Consider the following 12,167-nt stretch of genomic DNA (forward strand, 5'->3'; position numbering starts at 1 on the left):
CCCCAAACATAATTTGTCACACTGTAGTCAAAGCATGACATGAAAAGAATGAAATAACTGCTGAATCCAAAAATATTTGTAAATTAAATTAACATCATTATTAAATTCAAGGAAATCAGAGTAGCATTAGATGTGCTTGAAAATAATACAACAGAAAATATATTCTGTTTATACTGTTGTCTGTAGGAGTTTTTTCCCTTTTCTGAAGAGGCTCTAAATCTTATTTTCATATTTACAGTTTTACTAGTTTTTAACATAATTACTAATTCTTCTTACCATGTAGTTTCCTTAATCCACATTTCTGCATCTGTGAAGAATAAATCTCCAGATATACAAAATGGTTGTGCTTTGAGGGTGGAAAGTATTGTGATTCATGCTCTGATTTGGATTAAAAGAGATCATGTGATTCCTCCTTGACTCAAACATAAAGCATACTTCTTTGTATGAAGTATGTGTATGAAGGCATACTCCTTTGAATCATCTTGAATTGAGTAAAATTAATTTCCACAAAACATTAAAAAACCCAGAAGAAAACACATTTTATAAAATAGGCAGGCCACTCATTTATTTGAGCATCTATTTAACATGTGTAAGACTTCAAAAGAACTTTTCAAGTCTGGAGTAAGAAAAGAATAGCATCATGCAGGACCTTTTGTTAATAACATAAGGTTCTAATTTTCCAACAAAATTATTAAATTACCTGAAGGACTGTCCTGTATCTGTTTTTATAACAAACATATTAGTCAGAAATGTGTGTTTTTGCCTCCATGATGGAATGGGGAGAAACCATTATGGTACTATCATAAATATTGCTTCTTTGTATTGTGGGTTATCAGCTAAGATCATTTTTTTATAAACCAAGACCACATTATGCTGGATAACACAAACATGGAATGAAAAGACAATGTTTATCCCTCAATATTGCATGGCAGGTTCACTAACTCCACTCTCTCATGTACAATAAGTAAACGAGTGCATCTAGCTCTCACACTGATGATCCAGATACATCAGCCATAGCCCTGGAAAAGCTCTGATGGATGTCCACTGTGCTTTCAGAGTAGGATGCTGCTCACTGCAACCCTGCCTAGCTCCTTTCTTCAAAGTCTATTTAATCAAGGTGAGAGGATTTAAATCTACACACCAGCTGTGTTTTATTTGTAGTGAGTAGTACTTCATAATGGAAATGTAAATATGCAGCCAAGGTCAGAATGCACTCTGTAGGACAACCTGTTCTTTCATAACCCAGACCTCGTGGTTTTTGCTGAAAAGCATTTTATGGTAAAGGTGGAGGCATGAGAAATATTTTTCCATGACAATTACAGCTCCGATAAACTGCAGAAAACAGGATAGGTGATTAATGTTTTGATTAGACAGCTGGAATCGTAACCATGAACAGCTCTAGTCACAATGTTCTTAAATTCTTCATTCCTTATGAATTCAAATTCCTTCAGTAATGCAAGTGCAAAGTGTTTAAACTCTATCATGATGTAAGCGAGGAGCTGCAAGGACTGTTCTCTTGGTGACAGATGTAAATATGACCTAATGCTATTATCTGCCATGTATAAATAAAGTGCAATTATTCCTGTTTTTATAATGTTTTAATCATGTTTGTCTCTCCTATTAACCATGATAGTATAAACACATTCATGCCTGTTCATTAGATAACAAATTAAACTGACATGTAAAAGGAAGGTGACTAAGAAAAAACTTTGTGTACTATTAACAGTGTTGCATCTTTCTAAAATTTATTGTACCTATGATTCTGTCAACTCTTACAAGTGAAGGACAGAGAATAACATATGGTTGTGAAAATAACTTCATGACTAAACTCCCTTGATTCTGCAAGCAAAAATGCAAGGAAAGAGAGGTATCTACACTTCATATCACCTTTGCCCACATAATTTTGTGAAATTACATTGTTTCATTTTACTTGTACTAGAAAACACTCAATTAAAAAATATCCTCAACCAAGATGTTTTTTAGAGCACCAAAGGTATTTGCTTTTCCAATGTCAAAAAGTTTCAGTAAACTTTATTTTTAAAGGAGTCTGGAACTTCCCATTATACAGTAAAGAACTCTTAACATCGTATGTCTTACTATGAGTATTTCTGAAATACAGTTCTTGTCATGGATTATTGCATGAGACAAAGAAAAGGACTTTTCTTCCCTCACTTGCTTCTTTCATGACAAGCATGACCTGCATAGTAAAATTAAACTTGCAAATGCTAGGAAACATTTAAACATTTATTTTTAGGAAGAAAATCTATCCTGGTATTTTCCAAACTGGAAACATTTAAACATTTAGAAAGCTTGTCTAGATAGATTATTATGCTTTCTGTGACAAATTTTAGTATTTTTAAAGTCAGGCTATTTCTTATAACATTTTTATTTGTTCCTATTTTTTGTTTCTAATGAGAGATAGGAATTTGTGTTCTGCTATGAGTTTGCAGATTTTAGCCATCATGATTCAAGCTGTGTTCTGCTGAATCAGTTTCCAGTGAAGATGCATTTTAATATTCCTATAAGTCCTATAAGAACTCTAAACAATTGTCTTTCCTTGTTGGGTGCTATGCAGAAACAGATTTGTTCTTTAGGGCATAATCCATTACAAGACACTGCTAAGGCCTCAATTGAGTTCAGAGTTTTAATAAAGCTGTGATTCAATTGTCTGCCTTACATATATGAAACTCAACATATCTTCCACAGATGCTTAGCACTTTTAAATTCTGAATTAATTTTTTTTTCAGAATTTTCATAAAAAGAAATAAACTGAATAATAGATTATAAGGTACTAAAAATGAGTCGGAATTTTAGTATCTGTGTAAGCAAGTTCTTTGTCCAGAATAATCCAAACAATGGAACAAAGTAACCCCTTAAGGGTCATTACAAAAACTAATTGAGATTTTTGTATCCCACCTGTATTTGAAGGCACTGTTATAGTTGCTATACCTTTTTAAATGGAAAGACTGAAAGAGGTAATCAACTCAGACAACCTCTAAAACGAATTGAGGGACAGGGTTAAAAAATGGCTAATCATCCTAGAGAGTAAACTGAGTGAGAAAGTCCTGTTTCTGGTGTGGAGGTAAAGGTGAGACCAGGTAGTCAGGTTATTTCACTACCAGATTAGATGGTGTATCCCTGCCTGTCGTTAGAGACCGACTCATGTGACCGACGGACACCGGGGGGCAGCAGCAGCTTGCTTGTAAGCTGGTTGAGCCTTAATGTTTTTCTTTAGTATGAAGTTGCATTTATTAATAATTGCATTTATTAATTGATTAACTCCAAATGGTTGAGATTTGTTCAATTTGCAAACCAGACCCTAATAAACTCGATCAACCCCCACCCCTGACAGCTTTGTTACATGTACATATGTGGCTATGTCATACTTTATTACACCAAAAAGCCTTAGCAGAATCTTTGACATGTGATGACAAAACGTGAGCTTGGACGAGAAAATTGGTCAGTCAGTACTTCCACGCAGTTTTTGGCTTCTGCAACAGGACTGTTAAGAAAGGTGTTTTTTGTCTGCTGAGAAAAGAAAAGAAAGCCTTAAACATCTTCCCCACAACTGTGTTATAAAACACACTGTGGTCATTGCTAACATGAGACAGGAAAGCAGAAATGAAAGTCGGATATTCTACTTCAACTCATGTGATCTTGCTAGTTTCCTGCAAGCCAACATATTGTAAAGAAAGGAAAAGCAAAATAAAAGCTAATTTGGGCTGAGAGCAACTCACAGATTGTTCAATGTATTTGTTTTCGAATCTTTGGAGAAACTACAAAAAGGAAAAATTTTAAGAAAATTGTTAACATCCCCACACCCTCAAACCACTGTAAATCTGCCTATTACTGCCTTCAGAAGCTGTGAGGTAAAGGTAAATGTGTTCCCACGCCTCACTAGTTGCAAAGTCAGAAAATAAATGGGATTAATTTATCACCCTCGAGTGCACACTTTGATGTAGTCTGTAACTTCATGTTTGCTTGTTTTTTTCTTCTCAAGATCTTAGCTTCTTTCAGTGCCCAGTATAAACATTACACACCTCATGGTTAAGGAAAAAAATGGGAAAGCAGAAATACCATTGCACAGAACCATAACGTCATCTATTGAGGTAATAAGGAAATTCTCTGAACAGACCTTCATGCTGGAACTAATAGGGTGAGGCTGTGATATTTTGTCAGCCTGTTTGGACAAGCCCTAAAGGAAGCCACCCCTGTGGCTTTTGTGTCAAGTAAATAATGGACCTGCAGGAACGGATTTACCTTGAGGTGCCTTTCTCCTTCGCAAGTCAAAATGCTGTGAAGGGGAGACTGAGAACACAGATAAATTAGACAAACCTTACATCCTAGACATTTATGTTTGAAAAGGCCCTTAAGGGACATAAACCTTAAGGTCATTGAGTCCAATTGTACACCTAACCATCTCAAGTTTATCCCTAAACCATGTGCCTAAGTGCCACATCTACATGTCATTTAAATAGCTCTAGGGGTGGTGACTCAGCCATTTCTCTGGTGAGCCTGTTCCAATGTCTTACTAGCCTTATGGTGAAAGAAATTTTTCCTGATATCCAGTCAAAACCTCCCCTGGCATATCTCGAGGCCATTTCCCCATGTCCTATTGCTTGTCACCTGGGACTGGAGGCTGACCCCTCACCTAGCTACAATCTGCTTTCAGGCACTTGTAGGGAGCAATAAAGATACCCCTGAGCCTCCTTTTTTCTAGACTAAACAACCTCAGCTCCATCAGCTGCTCCTCATATGACTTGTGCTCCAGACCCTTCACCACATCCATTGCCCTTCTCTGGACACACTCCAGTACCTCAATGTGCTTCTTGAACTGTACACAGGATTTAAACTGCAGCAGCTGTCTGGTGCAGCCTCACCAGTGCCAAGTACAGGGGGACAATCCCTGCCCTGTCCCATGCTGACCATTGCTGATACAGGCCAGGATGCCACTGGCCTTCTTGGCCAGCTGGGCACAGCTGGCTCTTGTTCAGCACATCAACCAGGACCTGAAGGTTCTTTCCCACCTCCTAGGCAGTCCATCCCACGCCTGTAGTTTTTCATGGGGTTACTGTCATCCAAGGACAGGACTCTTCGCAAAGTTTTCATTTATGTTACAAACCTAAGCTTTCTAAAAAGAATGTTTGCCAGAATTTTGAACCTTAGACAGAACAAAATAGCCTCCATCAAGAGGCTACATCAAGACTTGTAAAACTGAACTGACAATGTTTTTGCTTGTCCAAATTGTAAGACATGGTACAGTGAGAAGTGATAATTGATCTAATACTACTAGATCTGCCTGAAATTTTTATGTATGTGTATGTATGTGCTTGTGCAAATGTTTTAAAATTTCTATAGTCCACTGAAAGAAACAAACATTTCAGATACTGTGTATAATCACAAAAATGCTTATGTCTGGTGAAACTTTAAAAATTGTTGTAATATATGTTCCTACAGTCATTGGCACACCAAGAGACTCAAACAAAAACTCAAAAATCATGATGTGGATTTGAAAAGACACTAGCAAAAATACAAATTCCATGTTATATCAAATGTACTTTAGAGCTTGAAGAATCTGGCTCTGCTCTTCAAGCATTTTCCCATGGCTGTGGGTAATAAAAGAGTTTTTCCAGCATTTCACCAACTGAATTTCAGGGTTAGCAGCATTAAATTGTACGTATTTTTGACATGCTTAACAGCATTTAGCTTTAAATTTGAATTATATAAGAGCTTCACTCTGAAAGTAAACTAACAGTGATGCTGTTTGGGGGATGAATGAAGATTTTCACCGTTTGAAACAGCATACACAATAACCTTTAATTTGTCATTTTGTTTTGTTGTGCTGTCACTTTCCATGGTTGTTACACTGGCTGCACATTTAACACATATTTCTTATGCTAAAAACTGCATTGCAAAATGTTAATATAAAAAACTTTATCTTTTATTCTATGAGAATAAAATGTTTTCCAGCATTCCAAAACAATACATATGAACATCCTTATGGAGGCAGCACAGATTTACATTTAAAGCAACACTGAAAATTTCTTCTTCCAGAGTTCTGACTTCAACATGCTTTTTTTGTTGTTTTTCTGAGGATGACTAAATATTTTCTGTTACCTGAATAAATACTTGCAGAAGATTTTTTCCTTGCGTTAGGTCTTACGCAGCAGTTTACTAGTTCTCTGAAAGAAATTGCTGTTTTGTCTTCAGTTTGTTTCATCTTATTGTCTGGAATACAAACTGCTCAAGCCAGTTAACTGACTTTTCAAAATAAAAACATTTTAATAGCACAGTTGTATCCTACTTGATTCCAAAGAAATGCTTCTTAATTGTCCATCTTGCAGTATCGTGTCTCAGTCTAAAAATTAGAATGCATAATTTCTAAGTGTTTACATGTTTAAAAAGTTACATTTTCTGGGGACAACTTTGAAAAAAGTATAGAATTGTATAGAAATATACATGCTGCTCAGTGCATAAATTTCAGCTTGAAGCTGAAATGAGCTCACTTCAAATTTTTGAGTCAAGTAACTCTTGAAAAAAAATCATCATTAACCTGCTATCATGTGCTAAACTAGTGGTTTTAGCAGGAGTTTAATTAAAAGATCGTGACATACAGTGTGGAATTTTAAACTGGAAGTCATAGTAACATCAGGGTAATTGAATATAACTCGTACCCTCTGCAGGAGTTATAAATTGTACGGAAGAATGAGAACTCTATATAAACAGTACAGAAAGGATCTTTAAGGACCCAAAACGTACTGTCATTCATTACTTCAGCAGCCTTGAGAAAGCAATATGCAATATAATCCTATATTTTGCCAAGACCAAAATATATGTCTAAAGTTATCCAGCTGTGTAACTCATCTTTTTATACTTCACAATAACAAAAATATTTCCATCCGACTAAATGTAACCTGTGAATGTCCGCTACATTTAGAGCTAGGTTATTTTCTTAGGGGCATAAATATATGTTTTAGTGAAGAATATGAGCAGATAGATGGTGTATTAGATGTTGATCCTTAAGTCTTATGTTGTACTGATCTCAGGGAAAACAATAAGAAACCCATTGAATAATTCAGGTTTGTACAGCATATGCATGAAGCTTTGTAAGTCTGACTTTTAATCATATTTTTTGTCCGATGCAATGCTGCATGTGCAAACAGAGCTTTCCACTTTCTAATCTCAATTTTCCCTGAAACTGCACAGACTTTGAAACTCATATATTGTGTTTCGAATTTTGAGACTTGTTTCCTAATCCCAGAGACTGTTTAGGATGGATTTTTTACCTGACTGAAATCATACACATCAGCGATCACTTTCATCATAATTAAGACCATGATGCACAGGGATACTTTCTGCTACCACTGAGTTGTGTCTTGAGTGCCTGAGGTGTGATGCTAATAGCATTTTTATCTTCTGTCGTGCTGGAAAAAAGAGAAAAAAAAGAAAACAAGGCAAGAAGTAGATGGGAATGTCATGTGGTCAACATACGCTGGGGCTGAACAGACTGAGAACAGCCCTGTGAGAAGGCCCTGGGGGTGCTGGTGGGTGAGAGGCTGGACATGACCCAGCCATGGGCACTCCCAGCCCAGAGAGCCAAACGTGTCCTGGGCTGCATCCAAAGCAGCGTGGGCAGCAGGGGAGGGAGGGGATTCTGTCCCTCTGCTCTGCTCTGGTGAGACCCCACCTGGAACCCTGCATCCGGCTCTGGGGTCCCAGCACAGGAAGGACATGGAGCTGTTGGAGTGAGTCCAGAGGAGGCCACCAGGATGATTGATTAGAGATGGAGCACCTCTCCTGTGAGGAAAGGCTGAGAGGATTGGGATAGTTCAGCCTGGAAAAGAGAAGGCTTCAGAGTGACCTAACTGTGGCCTTTTAGTACCTGAAGGGAGCCTGCAAGTCTCTCTGTGGAGAGAGACTATTTACAAAAGAATGCAGTGTTCTTACACAGTGCAGTCAGTAAACTTGTATCAAGAAAAGACAGTGAGTTCCCATATGCCTACCACTAATTTTTACATCCCCCAGCTAAGGGGAAAAAAAAAAAAAAATCACAATTTTTATTTCATTAGATAGAAACTTTTCATCAGACACAAACTAAAAATAAATGGTGAATCTGTATTCCATCTGGCCAGGCAGAGTGCATGGCATTTGCTCAAGAATGGCATTTTTGGGATCCCAGCAAATGACTGTAGAATTGGATTGTAGAACAGATTGTAGAATGTCCTGTGTATCTTTCCTTCTCCAGAAATGCTGATTTTTGAACATATGTCTAAAGAGACTGAGACATGAATTTAATCCCACATTTCTTCTCAAGAAACAACTGGAATGATGCATGAAGTTTATTGAACCTCATAATTTTATGTGAAGTCTTCGGAAATGACAGGTTTGATACAGGTTGTTTGGTCTCAGAATAACAATTAATTAAAAAAAATCAAGGGCAACAGACAAAGTATTAACAAATAACAAACAAGTAATACAAAATATAAAATATAAACAAAATAAGGGATATAAACAAAAATGTGAAAGGTATCACTTAGCATGAACAAAACTGATGAAATTCTTATTCTTAAAGATCGTTGTAAAAACCTGAAAGCAGTTATAGCTTAAGTAGTAACAAGAAAATGCAAGCCCCCAAATTTACATGCGTGTTCTATTTCCTCATATCCTCCAAAAGCAAAGTGAGCCAATACGTTCCCTCTCACCAGTCTGAAGCACCAATTCTAATCTGGCTCGTAATTACAGAAAATAGTATGTGGAGCAAGTTCCAACAGACAAAATTTAGTTGCTGGCTGAACACTGTGGATTGTTCATCCCATTAGAAATCACAAACATGATGAGGAAAAAAGTTTGCACAGCCCTTTCTTCAGTATCACAAGCTTCTAACTTGCACTCACAGTACCATAAAATTGGCCAATGTACAAAAGGTTTTCTGTCAGCCTAAACATCCATGCTGTTCTTTTGCTGAAAAATGCATTCTCACATTGCTCATATATAAAACAAACACCATGAAAAGATGGAAAATGTTAGTGCTGCTCATGATCAGGGAAGTAAACAGCCACTGTTCGCAATAGCCATGGTAACAGGAAGCAACCTAGACTTAGCAGGTCTTATACTGATGTGTGCAATAATAAATCATTAATCTTTTAAGAAATCAGGAAAGTTGAAAAGAAAAAGGGTTCTTTTAGAGGTTAGCCTTAGATTTGTTTCAAAGTTCCCATGCTTCATCCCATTCACTTACAAAAGCAATAATCATATAGCAGTGCTGATTTTGCCCTCTGGCTCTTCTCTTGCCATTTCATCTTCACAGTTGCTTCAGTGGTGACCATCCCACTGCCTGTCTTGTGACTGCCCACTCAACAACATCCATCTGCAGTGACCTTTCTCTTCCTGTCTCAAGCCAGACCCGTGGGGGCCACTGAAGCATTGCTGGGAGCTGGATCTTACCCATAATCACTCCATGGATGAAGCAGTACAAAATGTATACATGTCTTTTCACATAAGAAGTTACCTGATTCAGTGACACTTTACCTATTGGAGTTGTTTCACTTTTCTGTTTCCCACTGTATCAGTAAATACAAAAAAGTACCAGGCTTTTGTGCTTGGTTTGTATGTGCCTTTCTCGTACAGGAAGACAGATATCTAGGATAGATCTCTTCATCTTTCCTACCAGAGCTGTGCCATTCATAGTAAATAACCTGAAGTTATGCACAGAGAATTAGAGAAATGGTGAATAAATAGTCTAATGTGTGGGTGGGTACCTCATCTATGGTATGAATTTAGGTTCACATACTTGGTCTCCCAGGGTATCCCATGGAAATAAATATCCTGTCCCATATTCTTAGGTCCTTAGGTTGCTGGGTTTTTTTCAGGGAATCTGATAAAGATAAGGGAAATTTCAAAATCTATTGTTTTCCCTGATATTGAGGCAATGCTTTGGAAATTATTAACATATTTATTCTACCACCATCTACACACAATATCTGGAAACACTTTTCAATGTGTATTTAGTTTTTATTTATTAAAAGTATTTATTATTTATTAGTATTTATTAAAGTTCCTATTTTTCTACGACCACAGAGAATGCTACTGCTAAAGAAAATGTGTTGAGCCTGCATTTTGCTCACTGTTTCAAGCCATGCTCCTCTATGGAGCTAAGAAGTCTGAAGTGGGACCTGAAATGTCGTACATCGCAAGCTACATTTGGGACAGAATTAGTTATTCATTCATAATGTTCACAAAAATGAACCTCAACCACTGAGCCAAGCTGCCTTCAGAGAATGAAGTAAGGAGACAGGTAATAGAGGCATTCCTAGTAAGATACATTCCAGGTAGGTCTCTATGCTTCTTGAGAAATAAACTCTTGAATTAAAGAAGCAGCTATGCTTGCAAAGAAAACTAACCTGTTTGGATATCCATCTACACTCAATTATAAAACCAGAAAACACATTATCTCTGTAGATCTGTCTAAAGTCTGATAGCAAACTTGCCTGGAAGCATTCTTTTTATGGAAAAAAAACCAAACCTGCAAGTGCCGTATTTTCACAACCCAAAATGGACTTTTTTTTAATTTTTCATATTTGTAAAGCAATGATATTCTAAGGAAATTGGTAGAATATTTTTTTTGCCATGTAGAATAACATGCATTGCAAGTACTAAATATTTTATTTTATATAGGATATCCTATGATGTACCAATATAATATTCATAATATACCTTTGAGCGTGGAGATGATAATGATCTAGGGAGTTCCACTAGGGAGCAAGCTGAATATATGACAGTCTTCATCACCAGCTTGCATTACAAATCACAACTGAAAAAATGATGTCTTTGTAAAGAAAAAAAAAAGAGGCCTTTTCTGTTTGACATTACCTTTGTTCACTTAGAACTTTGCTAAGATCATAGCTGTGGATTCCTGACAATCCTCACCATCCTGCACTGCTCAACCTGCAAATAAATGTAACTTTTCTTCTACTACACTGAAGCATAAAATAAAGACTGAATGACTCAAGCCAACTCCCCCCCAGCTGATGTACAGGGCATGATGTTCTGTGGTATGGAATATCCCTTTCATCAGTCTTGGACCCACCTTGGAGAAGTCTGTGAAGGACTGTCTGTACTCCTTGTAGCAAGAAAGTAGCATGATGAGAAAGAACTGGCAGTGACAAATCATCATGAGCAGTCCACAGCCCCTGTTATTCTCTACATGGCTTTTGTGTGTGTTTGTGTAGGTGTTGGAGTCAGAGGCACAGAGTGTATGCCCTTATCTATGATACCTGGCTCTGACATCCAAGAAAGCACTGAATTTCACATAACGCCCTGGAGACAACTGTTAAATAGAAAAACTACGAGTGTGAGTGTGTAAGTTAGAGAGTTTTCTTAAGTCACTAGGTGAAAAAGTTAGAGTTTAAGGTTTAAGCTCTTTTAAAAAACAAAAGACAAGATGGAGGATTTAGGGTGTTGTCTCTTCTTCCTTCTTCATCTTCCTTTAGGGGTTTTTGGGTAGTAATGAGTGACTGGATAGGAAGTGCTGCAGTGCAGCACACAGGTATCAGGTCATTGGGTCACTAAGAAAGATAATTTACTTGGCATTTGTTAATTGGATAAATTTATGTATAAAATACCTTGAAGAAGTTCTTTGTTAGCCATTTTGCACCTTTATATCTTAGTGAATATAGCACCTTGTATTCTGTAAATATGTAATATAGATAAGAGAATAACAAACAACCAAGTCCAAACAAGAGAAAACTGCCTCACTTGTCAATCTCAGTCCAAGGGGAAAAAGAACCCAGCCACCAGTGTCACATCCCAACATGTAGCAGTAGAGGAGCCAGGAATGAAGGAATGGAGATGAGCCCCCAGAGAAGAAGAAGGTAGGGGGAACATGGTTGTAGTCTTGTTTTTATTTCTTGTTACCCTACTCTTAATTGGCAATACATTAAATTAATTTTCCACAAATTGATTAAGTTTTGGCCATGCTGGTAATTGGTGACTGATCTCCCTGAGGTTATGTCAATCTGTGGTCTTTTTCTTGATATGTTCACCTGTCCTGTTGAGTAGGGGGAGTGGGAGACAGCTGGGTGGGAGGCTGGAGTGACTGATTAATGGTGCAGCTCCTGAGTTAAAAAGTAGGATATCTATAAAATCTATCACATTTTGAGATTTATTCT

Source organism: Cyanistes caeruleus, chromosome Z, assembly GCF_971803275.1.
Source record: "Cyanistes caeruleus chromosome Z, bCyaCae1.hap1.1, whole genome shotgun sequence".
NCBI classification, from domain to species: Eukaryota; Metazoa; Chordata; class Aves; order Passeriformes; family Paridae; genus Cyanistes; species Cyanistes caeruleus.